This window comes from Petromyzon marinus, chromosome 42, assembly GCF_048934315.1.
Source record: "Petromyzon marinus isolate PM22_M1 ecotype Great Lakes invasive population chromosome 42, UKy_Petmar_22M1.pri1.0, whole genome shotgun sequence".
NCBI lineage: Eukaryota > Metazoa > Chordata > Hyperoartia > Petromyzontiformes > Petromyzontidae > Petromyzon > Petromyzon marinus.
The window spans coordinates 11,978,654-11,994,969 of record NC_133708.1 but is presented as its reverse complement, the minus strand read 5'-3'; positions in this window follow the sequence as shown (position 1 = coordinate 11,994,969).

Here is a 16,316-nt window from a genome sequence, read left to right as displayed (position 1 = left end):
CCCCGCACCTCCGATTAGCACGGTTGGCTGCGTACGGTGCGAAAGAAGTTCTACATACATCATAGACCAGGCACTCATTTGAGACCGAATCGACCTCGCGGAGAACCAGGACCGATTCAGATCACCGTCATCGGTGTAGACCGTGAGCGGCAATCGAACTTGGGTGGCCAGGTTCGTAGCGCAGCGCGCTAACCACTACGAAACCCGCTGTGTGTATTAATAATGTCGTGTGTGTTAATAAACAAACACACACACAATAACAATTGCGTCATCCATCATCATCATCATCCATCATCATCCATCATCACGCCTGACGTATTCATGGAAACAATGCAACAGGAACACGTGCTCTTCTTTTGGGGAGAGTTATGATGATTACGCCAGTTTAACCCAGGACACCGTGGTGATTTAAAGTTTGCAGACATTGTGGTCATCTAGACTTGTCCATTACTTTTTTGTTTAAATCTGAACTTGATCTGGGCCTCCCTTAGGTCAGCTCAGCCTCAAATGATTATCTGGTGCATTGCACGAACGACGGCAATGACGGGCGTGCGTGATTCGGGCAGCAATTGCTCCCCCGGGGGTAGTAAGTCTGCTGAAACGAGGGGCACACTTTGGTGTGCGCGCCGTGCGCGTGTTTACGGAGAGCGGTGGCGCAGCGGTTAGCGCGCTGCACCACGAACCCGGCCACCCGAGTTCGATTCCCGCTCACGGACACCAACGCAGCAGTGACGATTTATCCGAACCGGTCATGGGCCTCCCCTAGGTCGACTCGGCCTCAAATGAGTATCCAGTGCGATGTGTAAACATCGCCACTGGGGAGACAAAGGCGGCCGGGCGTGATGCTGGCCACCCACCCCCTCGTGTTTCGTGCCGGCCTTCATAGGCGCTCGCGAACAGCACTTGCCCCAACAGTCTGCTGGAGGCTATACGAGGGGTTCTTTTGTCTTTGTTGTGTATCGGTGAGGGCCACCCAAATGACTACGAGCAAATGCTGTGCGTGGGCGTGGGGAGCGGTGGTGCAGTGGTTAGCGCACTGCGCTTCGAATCCCGGCGACTCGAGTTCGATTCCAGCTCATAATCAACATCGATGGCGAATATTTGAATCGGTCTTGGACCGGGATCCCTCTCAATCGACTCAGCCTTAAATGCGTATACCTGATGCGGTGTGCAAAAAAAACCCCATCAGCACTTGGGGAGACAAAGGTGGCCGGGCGTGGGGCTGGCCACCCCACCCGCTCGTGCGTGCCATGTCGGCCTCGATAGGTGCTGCTCGCTCATAGCACTTGCCCCAACAGTTTGTTAAAGGCTATACGGCGGACCTTTGTCAATGCAACAAAAAAAGACCACATGCGTCGCATCTGTGCCCGTGCCAGATCGCGGAATTGCCGTGCGCTCGCACGCAAAGTTCAACTCTTTTTCCGCAAGTTATCACCGAGATAAAAAAAACGAGTTCATAAAACCCACGACCCTGGGCCCCAGCCCTCTTCCTTCCTACACAAGACACATGAGTCACGACAAACAATACACTGTACAGTGTGTGTGTGCGCGCGCGCTTGTAAACCATCGCATTGTATTGCAATTCGGAGTTCAATATTTTGGCATTGTTGGGACATTTGTATTCATCATCATTTATCATCATCATCATCAGCCATGGTCAATCTACTGCTGGATGATGGCCTACTACCACCCCCTCCCCCCCCCGATCCTTCCGCCACATTCCATGATCCTGCCATGTTAATAACCAACACCAATGGCGATTACCTGCGCACGAACTGGATTTCATCGCTCCATCTCCCCGGTCGATGTTACTGACTCTCGAACGCGATCCATTCCTTGGCTGACATTCCGTCGTTATCCTTCTGAATTGTCGTGGCCATCATCCATTACTTTTCTGAACCCTTTGAATGATGGCGACGATGACGATGGTGTCATTAACCTGTGGATGTTCTCTAATGGATGTGGAAAGGTAATGACCGAACCTCAGTTGTGCGACTGGGGCCCTGTTGACCCAAACCCGCGCATCATGAGTAAACCACTGCAGTTTGGGTTCCTACAGCGCACCATCACGTCTACCCCTCTGTTTAAGGAACGAAATAGGAGGATTTCTCACTCAAATCTGGCTGTCGCCTGATGAAGCTAGTTGTAATTACTGGCGAAACGTCGTACTCAGATTGCAAATGTCGTGGCTTGGCTCTCCAACACACCGGTGTGCTGTACTCGTGACGAATTGGCCACGTTCTGTTTACGTGACAAACCTTACTAATTGGCTGTGTCGGGTGGTGGCGGGTTTAACGACACATCTATATGTTTACGCACTCTAACCCCAAAACAAACCACCTGTATTATGGAATGCACAATCAACTTCACATGGGGAAAATTATTTTTTTAATTGAATCTTAACCACAAATTGAGGCATCCATGAGTGGTGAATAGTCATCCGCCTTGTATGTATGCATGTGTGTGTGTGTAAATATATGTGTGTGTGTGTAAATATGTAATCATTAATAATACACTTAAGTCTACTTAACGGATGAGGGGTGCTGTAGAGCGGAACGGCATGCAATCAAAATGTTTTTTGAGTTCAAATCGTGGTTTGGGGGTTGATTCAACATTGTTGTTTTATGGGACAGACACGCCTTTGCCATAGGAATCTGGAATGTCCACCACTGGCTCAGAGCTGTAAAAAGGAGATCGAACTTAGGTCGCCAGGTTTATAGCGCACTCTGCTAACCACTGCGCCACCGCTCCACCTACAAGTATAGACAACACACAGGATAATTAATCTCGTCCGCTACCCTATTACCCACAACTCCGTGGGAGCTTTAGGGGTTTGTGAATGCTCCCATTATCCGTACCCCTTTTATACCTATCATCCGTGATTTATCTGCAGATTTCCAGTTACCCGAAAAAAATTGTCATCGATAAGAGGAGTTTTACCGCAAATTCATCCTATCATCCACGCTCATCCATTATTAAATTCGCAGATGAGAACAATTGCGGATAATGGGATCCGCAACGTCCGTTCCTCATATCGAGTTCCGATGCACATCGGGGCACACACACGCACGTAAGGCACGTGTGACACACACACACACGTGTGACACACACACACACGTGTGACACACACACACACACTCACGTGTGACACACACTCACGTGTGACACACACACACACACACACGTGTGACACACACACACACACACACGTGTGACACACACACACACACTCACGTGTGACACACACTCACGTGTGACACACACACACACACACACGTGTGACACACACACACACACTCACGTGTGACACACACACACGTGTGACACACACACACACGTGTGACACACACACACACTCACGTGTGACACACACACACGTGTGACACACACACACACTCACGTGTGACACACACACACACGTGTGACACACACACACACGTGTGACACACACACACACACGTGTGACACACACTCACGTATGACACACACACACACACACGTGTGACACACACACACACGTGTGACACACACACACACTCACGTGTGACACACACACACACACACGTGTGACACACACACTCACGTGTGACACACACACACACACACGTGTGACACACACACACGTGTGACACACACACACACGTGTGACACACACACACACACACGTGTGACACACACACACGTGTGACACACACACACGTGTGACACACACACACACACACGTGTGACACACACACACACGTGTGACACACACACACGTGTGACACACACACACACACACGTGTGACACACACACACACACACACACGTGTGACACACACACACGTGTGACACACACACACACACACGTGTGACACACACACACACACGTGTGACACACACACACACACACACGTGTGACACACACACACACACACACTCACGTGTGACAGACACACACGTGTGACACACACACTCACGTGTGACAGACACACACACACACTCACGTGTGACACACACACACACACACGTGTGACACACACACACACACACACGTGTGACACACACACACACACACACACGTGTGACACACACACACGTGTGACACACACACACACGTGTGACACACACACACACACTCACGTGTGACACACACACACACACACACTCACGTGTGACAGACACACACGTGTGACACACACACTCACGTGTGACAGACACACACGTGTGACACACACACTCACGTGTGACACACACACACACACTCACGTGTGACACACACACACACACGTGTGACACACACACACACTCACGTGTGACAGACACACACGTGTGACACACACACTCACGTGTGACAGACACACACGTGTGACACACACACTCACGTGTGACACACACACACACACTCACGTGTGACACACACACACACACGTGTGACACACACACACACACACTCACGTGTGACACACACACTCACGTGTGACACACACACACTCACGTGTGACACACACACTCACGTGTGACACACACACACTCACGTGTGACACACACACTCACGTGTGACACACACACACACACGTGTGACACACACACACACACACACGTGTGACACACACACACACACGTGTGACACACACACTCACGTGTGACACACACACACTCACGTGTGACACACACACACTCACGTGTGACACACACACTCACGTGTGACACACACACACACGTGTGACACACACACTCACGTGTGACACACACACACTCACGTGTGACACACACACTCACGTGTGACACACACACACACACGTGTGACACACACACACACACACACGTGTGACACACACACACACACGTGTGACACACACACTCACGTGTGACACACACACACTCACGTGTGACACACACACACACGTAAGGCACGTGTGACACACACACACACACACGTGTGACACACACACGTGCGACACACACACACACACACGTGTGACACACACACACACACGTGTGACACACACACACACACGTGTGACACACACACACACACACTCACGTGTGACACACACACACACACTCACGTGTGACACACACACACACACACTCACGTGTGACACACACACACACACGTAAGGCACGTGTGACACACACACACACACACTCACGTGTGACACACACACATACACGTAAGGCACGTGTGACACACACACACGTGTGACACACACACACACACGTGTGACACACACACACACACACGTGTGACACACACACGCACACGTGTGACACACACACACACACACACGTGTGACACACACACACACACACGTGTGACACACACACACACACACGTGTGACACACACACACACACACGTGTGACACACACACGCACGCGCGCGCTCTCGGACACGCCCGTGGGCACAAGCCGCGCAGTGGACAGCGGCGCGCCCGGCACCTCTCGTCCAGGTTTGTAGTTCTCTCTCACCAGGTGAGGAGGCACGAGTTATGTACCCTGACGCCCGCACACAACGGCCTGCTCTCAATGAGCATAAACCATCAAGCGAAATCCGGTCATCCTCGCAGCAGCGTATTTTTGGTTCACCATCGAACAAAGACGGTCAACGCATCGCGTGGCGATTTTAGAAACGTGCTGCTGCGGCCGTCTGGAACGCTCTTCCTTCCGATATTAGGAAGCCACTTGGAGCTATGCACTTTTAAATCATCATCCACATTAAAAAGGAATTTATTCAGAAGTGCTTTTGCGTTGAATTTGTTGTCCTTCTCCCACACCTCCGATCAGCGCGGTTGGCTACGCACGAAAGACGCTCGACATGCACGCATACAATGGCCTACAATCGCCTAACTACCTTTGACCAATTCGCGCGAATGACCAGGGGGATCTGATGTCAGTAACATCCAGGGGCCTCCGCCGGACTTCTAACCGCGAACCTTCCGCAGAGACAAGCGGCGTGGCGAGCCACCGCAAGAGTCCGCGTGTCACTTGGCCAGAACTTCCCGCTGCAACAGCTGCCCCGTGCAGCAGCAGCAGTTGTTGATGTTGGTGTTGTTGTGACTTCCATACAGTACCCTGCACCTACACTAGGAGACTGCACCATACACAGGAGGGCTTTTATATTCAGCACCTACGCTTGGCACCTTTGTCCCAGCGGGCAATGGTGAGGCCAGAACCATTCTATCTTGAGCCACGGTGGCATTCCACCCCCCCACCCCCCCCCCCCCCATGGGGTCCTGGCGTTTAAAATTGTCACGCAAATGCACTTCTGTTTATCCGGCGCGGGCGCTCTGGGTCGAACCCGAGGGGAGTGAACACCGCACCTCGTCTGTAAACGAAGCGATTAGTTTAATATGTAAAACGAAGCGGTTAGTTTAAAATGTAAAACTAAGCGATTAGTTTAAAATGTAAAACGAAGCGGTTAGTTTAAAATGTAAAACTAAGCGATTAGTTTAAAATGTAAAACGAAGCGATTAGTTTAAAATGTTAAACGAAGCGGTTAGTTTAAAATGTAAAACTAAGCGATTAGTTTAAAATGTAAAATGAAGCGATTAGTTTAAAATGTTAAATGAAGCGATTAGTTTAAAATGTAAAACTAAGCGATTAGTTTAAAATGTAAAATGAAGCGATTAGTTTAAAATGTAAAATGAAGCGATTAGTTTAAAATGTAAAACTAAGCGATTAGTTTAAAATGTAAAACTAAGCGATTAGTTTAAAATGTAAAACTAAGCGATTAGTTTAAAATGCTGTTTGCGATTTTGCGTGCGGCAGTGGCGCACAAAGCACAACGTGGTGTCCACTTCAGCACTGGGGAACCAGAGTAGGCTGGGCGTGGTGCTGGCCATACCACCCCCTCTCGTGTGCCGTGCCGGCCTTCATAGATGCTCGCTAACAGCACTTGCCCCTACAGTCTGTTGAAGGCTATACATATATTTATTTACGTGTGCACGTTGAACTTCTTTACAAAAAAATAAAAACATTTCTGAAGAAATGAAAAGCAGTTCTGAAGAAACGTTTGTCAATAACGCTGCCTTGGACAGGAAAGCGCATGGACCGTGCTCGTCTGGACAAGGGTCATTCTCTGCGCTATGGAGAGGTGCCAACGCACCGGGACATTGCCTATAGCACGCAGCTTTCCCCTCTTTAGAGCATTGTTGAAGATGAACGTACCGTCTCGAGTGTTGTTTCCTTGAGTTTTTGAACTCGTGACATCCGCTGCTCGAGCTGCGGCAAGGCAGAGTGGATGGGGCGAGGAGGGGAAGCAGGGACAGGGGTCTTTATTTAATTAATTTGTGCAGGAGGTGAAATATAAAGGGGGTCGTCATCCCTCTGGGATTGATTTTTAAATATGAGCCCCACTTTGTTCGAAGTCCATCTAGATGATCCTATGGATTGAAATGCCCCCCCCTGCGATGGGAATGTGGAATTTCCACCGATAAGGGCTGAACATGGAGATGAGGCTCGTCCCATTGTAAGTGTAAGCAGGCACACGCCAGCATATATATATATATATAAAAATTTAAATTGTTATTATGCCAGTTGGAATATACACACAAATAAACACAATGATCCCCCGTATAGTCGTGCTGACCTTTATGGGCAGGTTCTGTGTCGTGAGCGCCTAAGAATCCCGACACAACAGCCCTTGTGGCCAGCACCACATCCCACCGTCTGACGTTTAAGGCCGAGCCAACCTACGGGACAATCAGGGCCAGTTCAGATATCGCTCGTCACTGACATTAGCTATTGCCGGCTTTGTCACGCAGTGCTGCAACCGCTCTGCCACCACTCTCCAAAACACACACGCAGAGACGCACCGAACGTACACCCACGCATACACACACACGCACAGACGCATCGAACGTACACCCACGCATACACACACACGCACAGACGCACCGAACGTACACCCACGCATACACACACACGCACAGACGCATCGAACGTACACCCACGCATACACACGCACAGACGCATCGAACGTATACCCACGCATACACACACACGCGGAAAAAAAAACAACCAGAGAGATGTGTGCTCGAGATATTGTTGTCAGCAGGGATTCAAATCCCTGCCAAGGCTGTCAAGCTGTTGGCTGCCTGTATTTCCTGGTGAGTGTGCAGTTGCTCTGATGACCGCACAGCCTCAGCACTATCCGAACCTACAGTCACCAGAGGTAGCAACCCCACCCAGGGCCGGATTCAGGCGTTGGGGGGTTTTAGGGGCTGCAGCCCAAGGGCCTCCACCATCTGGAGGGCCTCCAGAGATGAAGTGAAAAGTTATTTCGTTTGTGAATTGCTGAATTTTATTTGTTGTTAGCCTTGTAAAAAAAGTACATTGTATTTTTCTTTAACTTTGTTTTCCTTTTGAAAATTTGACTGGGGGCCTCACAGTACCTGTAGCCCAGGGGCCTACAAAAATCTTAATCCGGCCCTGTGCACACCACCCACCACCGCCATCCTGACCACCAGTGCATTGCAGTGCCACGAAACCGCGCAGGGCTAAGACAGACAGACGCAACCACCACCACCACCCCCAGATTTGCCGTCAAAGATTCACACCGTTGGGGCAGCATATGTCAGCGAGCACCCCGCTCAAGGCGGAGGTGCTGAAGCCGAAAGCCTTGCGTGCATTTTCACCACCACCACCGTCGTCTAGCCCGGAGGGAGCTCGGGAACCTGCAGCTCCGGAGCAGCATGCGGATTTTCAAAAGGGCCGCGTCGTGTGACGTTATTCGCATGCATTGGCGGCTCTTGAAATCCATAATAGAGGGATTTTCTGGGGGGGGTGGGGTTAGATCGCGTAAATATATCAATGTGTCGTTAAAACCCGCCACCACCCGACACAGCCAATTATTAAGGGTTGTCACGTTTCGCCAGTATTTACAACTAGCTTCATCAGGCGACAGCCAAATTCGTCGTACTCAGATTGTAAATGTTGTGGCTTGGCTCTCCAACACACCGGTGTGCTGTACTAGTGACGAATTGGCACGTTATGTTTACGTGACAACCCTTACTAGTTGGCTGTGTCGGGTGGTGGCGGGTTTGATGACACATTTATATATTTAGGCGATCTAACCCAACAAAACCTCTATTATGGATGATATTGGTCGCGAAAGCCTACGTGTTAAACTGGCTCTTGAAATATTGAGTTATATATATTTTAATATAAATACCGAATTCGAAAAAAAATGCCTATCCTTGTTATTTTGGTTGCCGATTCCCCTTGCTGATGTTGGCCAAACTGTGACAGGTAGCTCATCTTAGGCTGAGTCGACCTAGTTGAGGGTCTGGGCAACGTCAAGAACAGCTGAATGTGACAGGCGATGGTTTGCAATCGCGGCCAGGAATTTGACCCGAGTAGCTGGGTTTGTGGTGCAACTCCAAAGACAAAGATCCCCCGTACAGCCTCCATAAGCGTTTTGGGGGCAAGGGCTCTTAAGCGAGCACCTATGAAGGGCCAGACCGCACACTATGGGACGGTGTGGCCAGCATCACGCCTTTGTCTCCCCAAGGGCTCATGTTTACACGCGGCACCAGGTATGGCAAAAAGGCTGAGGCAACGCAGAGGAGGAGCGGGGTTTTTTTTAAAATACTGTACCACTGAAGTTGACCACGAGCAGAACGTCTAACTCAAGTTTGCCAGGATTGTAGCACACTGCACAAACCGTTGCACCGCCGTTCCTCAAACAGACACAAAGCAAAGACAAAGATCCCCGGTGTAGTCTTTGCATAGACCGTTGAGGACAGTGCTGTTAGCGAGCACCTATAGAGGCCCACACGGCACACGCCGGGGTTGGAGCGCAGAACCACGCCGGGCGCCCTTTGTACCCCCAGCTGATGTTTACACACCGCACCAGCTACTCGTTTTTAGGCTGAGTCTACCTAGAGGATGGCCCAGGATCGGTTCAAATAATCGTCACCGGTGTTGGTGGCCGTGACCGTGAATCGAACTGGGGTGGCCGACTTCCCAGCATGGTGCGCTAACCACTGCGCCACCGCTCAACCTCTCACCCCCACACACAGACACGTGGACACACGCCCACACCCACAAGAGGAATTCAAATGTAAAGGTGGGGGGGGGGGTACAAACAAAGAATAGGTCCCTTCAAGAGTGTCAACGCGCTTATTCTCAGTCGCGTCAATCTTAAAGCCTATAAATTCGCCTCGTGGTCAGACAAATGCAAGCAAAATGTTCTGACAATAGTCACTCCCTTCCCCCACTCCCTCAAACCAACCCAATGTAGGCACGAAGTCATCCTCCGTGTTTAACTTCAGATATTTAGAATCAACATCAGACGTTTAGATCGGTGGTTCTTAGCCTGGGGTGCACGCACAACCCTGGGGGTACCAGATGCTCTTTTTTTAGAAGGTAAATCATCGAAACACAAATGAATCACGGGCACGTGAGTACAACCACTTTGTTTCCTTAAACCCCGTGTGTTCATTAACATTGTACATTTCTTAACGTTATAGAACCAAAGGGTTGCAAGACTGCAGTCAATTTTAAGAAGCACTGGTTTAGAGTATTCGGATGATGCTATAAATGTGCACATGATAAGCCACTTCGTTGAGCTATCATTTGTGGCCAGGTCGCTATACAGCTCAGTGGGCCTTACCTGCTAAAATAAAATAAAACAGAGTTTTTAGTTTAGATTGTATAAAGTGACAACACGCTAATGTCGGTTTCGTGGCTTATTCCACGTTGGCTCCTGTGCATGTCAAGTGTCTGAATGCATAACACAACGTTACACATTGCATATGCGGTGTGACTTATATGATAACAATGGGAATTATTTACCCAGGAGAGCCTCACTAAGTCTTAACAATATTTTGTTCTAAAACAGTTTGAGACGAGGCTCAAAAGAAAGCTGTCTCTGGTGTGGACCAATCAGTTTCATGCATCATATATTATCTGTGTGTGTGTTTTTGTTTGCATTCTGAACACAAGCATTATGGTTAATGCAGACGCGATTCCTTGTAAAAGGTTTCAGTTTGGTGTTTTAACAATCATTGGAAAGATTTGATAAACCATTTCAGTTCTTAATTGATTGTTCACGCTTACAGTGGCTTTCAGACAGCATACATTATAAAAAATTTCGTCTCCCCCCTCCTCTTTTCAAAATATAGATGGACTAGTCCTGGGTAAACTGCCAAATCGCTGCGCGTGACGCAAAGTTTTTTATAAATAAATAAATAAATGCGCCGTTTAAAAATAAATTTATGCAAACCAACACACCTGAAGATGACCGTTTGAGTTATGGTCGAAACGTCGTGAGAATTTTTTATTGTTTTATATATATTTTATTATTTTGATGTTTCTCTTCAACGTGACTTTACCGAAAAAACTAAGAATATGAATATGTCAACACCTGTTTTGTTGCCAGAAAAAAAGGGGAGGAACCCATTCTCATATTTTGTTGTTGTTGATCGAAGCAAAACGCGAGCCCGTCACAGCACGTAGCGTAGCACACACAACCCCACCATCAGAGGGTCTCAACGTGACTGTACCATTGAAGAGAAGAGGGGGTGGTGGGGGTGAACAATGGGGGGGGCGGGGGAGCCAGTTGCCCCAGCCAAGTGGGGACATCGCGGCGAGGGGAGGATGTACTTTTAAATGGGGGGGGGGGGGGGGTATAACAGACTTGATTAGGGAAATCCTGGGCATGGGGGGAAGAGGGGGAGGGCTGAGGATGACCCAAAGTCTCAATACAATTTTTAACAGGAGGGCCCCGCTACATCGGGGTGTTTGAACTATTCCGTTTGGCTTAATGTGGTGTAGGAAACAGGCTACGCAGACACACCTCGCCATGCCTTTGAAGTGGCGGGGGGGGGATAGCACTCGGATCTCCACACAGATGGATGCAGGAATCTTTGTTGCTGCACTGCCATCTCTTTGCTACCTCGGGGCCCAGGCCTGCCACATGTGGTATCCCAGGCAGTCTCTCGTTCAGTCACCATACGGGCATGGCCCTTCTGAGCCTTGTGGCGAACGAGGAGAGGGCTGCATTATTTGGGAATTGATGCGTATATGAAAAAAATAACAACGAAAACCCTACAAAGGCAGAGCAACATTAAGTTTGTAATATGTACAATTATACGCAGCAATCACAGCGTGTGATATCTGAAATATAATAAACATGTAACCGTTTTAACAGCGCGTGATGCCTTCACGGGACGCAATTTTAATTCCATACATGGCCTTTTATATTATTATTGTTGAAACGATCATTCTTGGATCTCAGAAAAAAAGGCCTTTCTCCTACGGAATGCATAGGACAAACAGTCCCGTGAATATCACCACAGCCTTTGTTAAACCTTCACGTTTAAGCCCCCCAAATCCCCAATCACTCCTCTGCCTTTCTTTTTGCCGAATTCCAGAAGTGGGTAGAGCGGGTCCACGTCAATGTACGCTGGGGCCGGACTCAGCTGTGGTGCGAGTAGCCAGGTTTCCCTGGCAGGTATCCATCGTTGTTATATATTTTTTAAAGCAAAGCTTGCTGGAAGATCACGCTTGTGAAAATAACACTCCGTGCGTGTGAAGTGTGAGCGTGTGTGTGTGCGAGCAATGGTTAGCGCACTGCGCTACGAACCTGGCGACCCGGGTTCGATTCCCGCCCACGGCCACCAACATCAGTGACGATTATCTGACCCGGTCCTGGGCCTCCCCTAGATCTACTCAGCCTCAAATGAGTAGCTGGTCCGGTGTGGTAACATTGCCACTGGAAAGTCAAAGGAGGCCGGGCGTGGTGCTGGCCACCCACCCCCTCGTGTGCCGTGCCGGCCTTCATAGGTGCTCGCTAACAGCACTTGCCCCTACAGTCTGTTACAGGCTTGAGTCGAAACGAGCTCTCCACGCGCCTCTGTTCCTACTTTTTTGTTTTCATTGTTTAGCCCAAGAGACATCAAACCACACCTTGCCCGCAGAGGATCCCGTACACGCCTCCTCGCTTGGCCACAGCCGAGCAGAGCGGTGCTGACAACGTTTGCTCCGACCAAAAGCACGCAGCGGCCCCACCACCACCCCGCCCCCCCCCCCCCCGAGTCGATACCAAACCCGCTAACGTCGCAAGGCACGTGTTCCCCGCGCCGTCTGCCAAGAACCTACAAAATAAAACAAATGATCACGGTCTCGTCAAGGAGTATAAGGGGCCGTCCATAAATGACGTCACGCGATTTTAAACAATTTTTGACCTCCCCCCCCCTCGTCACACGGCGTCACAAAAAGTCAGACCCCCCCCCCCTCAAATATGACGTCACAAAGCTCTGCCCCCCCCCCCCAAAAATACAACATGCTTCAAATCGCTTTAAACAATTGTCATTGTAGTGCGTATTTAATATGGCGCTGCACTACCCACCCCCGTCACACATCGTCACAAATGTCTGACCACCCCCCCACACCCCCACCCCCCCCAGGTGCGTGAGGTCATTTATGGACTGCCCCTAAACCATCCACGCGTGCTCCAACAGAAGAGGCGGCCGCATCGCATCGCGCGCATTCAGATGCGCGACTGTGACCCCGCCCCGGTTCGGCATCGGGCCCTCTCCCCGGGACCCTCGACACGAGCACGCCCCTTGGAGGCGGTGCGCACTTTTCAATCGTCTGGATCGAGAACTTTGTAAACTTCAGAACGCCTCTTTGCCCGTCATGGTGTGTCGCCCCTCACCCCCGCGGCTCCGATTATCACGGTCGGCTTGCGTACGGTGCGGAAGAAGTTCAACGTACAGCCACGTGCGCATTAGGCTGTTCGCGGCAAGTGCTGTTGAGCGAACGCCCGTGGCGTAGGCAGCATCACGCCCGGCCGCCTTTGTCTCCCCAGCCGCGATGATTTCACACGGCACCGGGCACACGCGTAAGGCCGAGTCGTCTTAGAGGGAGAGCCGCGGGGCCGGTCGAGATACTCGCCACTGATGGGAATAAAACGTCAAGTGGCCCCAGCGCAGTGCGCTAACCGCGGTGCCACCGCTCCCCTCCCACGCACGCTCCTTGCAATGGACGCACGCGTGCGGTCGAAGAGTGAGACATTCTCTCCAAGTCGGCCAGCCACAAATACGAAACAAAAAACCCCCCACCCAAAAAGCTCCCACACAAGAGAAATAATAAATACATTGAAATGGGATGTTTTGTAACTGAATCCACGCGAGCAACAGGCTGTCTTGGAAATTACACCAGCCGCCTCGCCTGCCAAGGCAAAGGAGGGGAGGTCAGAATTCAAGTAACGGAGTCCACAACATCCATCCACCAACATCACCGCACTCCCTCCCCTACGCGATCGGACCCCCCCCCCACGGCTCCCTCCCTCCCAAGTCTTCTTTTCCTTTTTCGGATGCGGAGGAGGCTTGTTTCCGAGTGTGAGCTTTTTCTCACGCTCTGAGGAAGTGAGAGGGGTTAGGTCTGCGCGCCACGATTTTCCACCCCACACCCTGCGCTGTGTGCCGACACTGCCCAGTGGCAGGACGGTCACTGTCCCTCCCCCTCCACTGTTGACGATCGTCCCACTATTGTTGGGGTTTTTTTTCCCTTGTTCAACAAAAAAATTGGGTCTCTTTTTTCCCCCCTCCCCCCCCCATTGCATCCCCCAATTGTGCTTTTCGGCGCCGTCACCTCGCGAGACGAAGGCCCATTACGGCATTCGGATGTCTCGGCGGAGCGGCGCAACTCTCCGTGCGAGGAGAGAATGGCCTGCGGAAGTGGGCTTCACAGAGCTAACCGCTCAGAATGGCCTTCGCGCGCCCTCTCATCCACACATTAGGGGGAACAGCGCTCTCACTCGCCTATCCACTGAGAGTAATGTTCATCGCATGACAGCCAGATATCGTGATTTCTCAAAGCTGCAATTTATCCAAATAAGTAAAACAAATAAAATGGCATTATAATGGTTTGACATGCATTCTAATTAGTACGGGGCCCTCTCTTCACCAACCCACACACTGACCCGCATGAGGATGCCTTGACGCAGCAGTGGATCTACCAAGGGCTGTTGGTTAATTCAGGAGTATTTAGAGAGGGAATTATAATCATTGTTTGTGCAATTGTTTCAGACGTTTGTCGGTATGTATGTTGAGGAAGGCAGCTAATTAATTTGACTTCGTATTGGACCGCGCTACCGAGGAATTGGTTTCAAATCCCAGCTGGGAGTTGTCTTAACTCTCCGTCTCTCTAGGATCAAGCAATAGTGCTGTTAGCGCGCACCTAAGAAGGCTGGCACGGTACACGAGGGGGTGGCGTTGATAGCAACACGCCCGGACAGCAGGTAGATACACAAAGACAAATATACCTCGTATAGCCTTCAACATGCTGTTGGGGCAAGTGCTGTTAGCGAGCACCTATGAAGGCCTGTACGGCACACTAGAGGGTGGATGGGCAGCACCACGCCCAAACACAGACACACACACACACGCTCTTTAGAGTCAGTGGTGATTATCAAATTGCTCATTTGCAAGGTGTTACCAATGCAACAATGGTTGGCACCATCTACCTTCACCCTTACCTACAAACACGTGTGCATGCCTGTGATGGGCAACGGTTTTTTTCTTTCTGTAATGCGCTCGTGGCGTTTACCAGCTCTGGAAGAGGATGTATTGTCTAATAGTAACCTGTAAGTTGGCTTGACGTGTTATCTAATGGCTTGAGTGCAACACTCCGTGGCGTGCAAATTGCATGGTTCACTGATGATATGGTTGGTGTATATATATACTAAATATATACTGGGTATATATTGTAAGTAGGGTTGTTCTATGTATAAACTCGACCCTGTCATGGGAATGTGGAATCTCCACCACTGGCTCACGGCTGCCAACGGAGGATAAGCACCGCCTCATGCTAATTTGGGTGAGAAAATCACTTTTTTACCCTTTGATGAGGACGAGACTCAAAGCAAGCTCAGACATTTCAGCTCTATGCGTAAAAGGTTATCAACCTCGTTGATAACAAAGTGTTGTTGTTGTTGTTTTTGCGTGCATTGTTCTAGTTATAAACATCGACTCGACTATATTCGGCAAGTCAATCTGTTCGTGTTATTCCACTCGGCGAGAATCTGAGGATTGCAAGGCCCCTTTTACTACGGGTGACCTTTGCCCATAAGTGACGGCAAAAACGGAACGCTACGCTGAAGGGGAACGTGCCAAATTTGAGATGTCTAGCCCTTCCAGAACATTATTGTAATTTAAATCAGTCACTCAAGTCAGTCAACATCACCAGGTCGATGTGCACGTCTCCTTCATGAACGGACAATGAAAGACACGAGCCACAGCGGTGCGATTGTGGCCATGCAGCCAAAGTGATGGACCGTACAGCAAAGCACTGTAAGTCTGCGCTCTTTCAACGGAGGAAGGG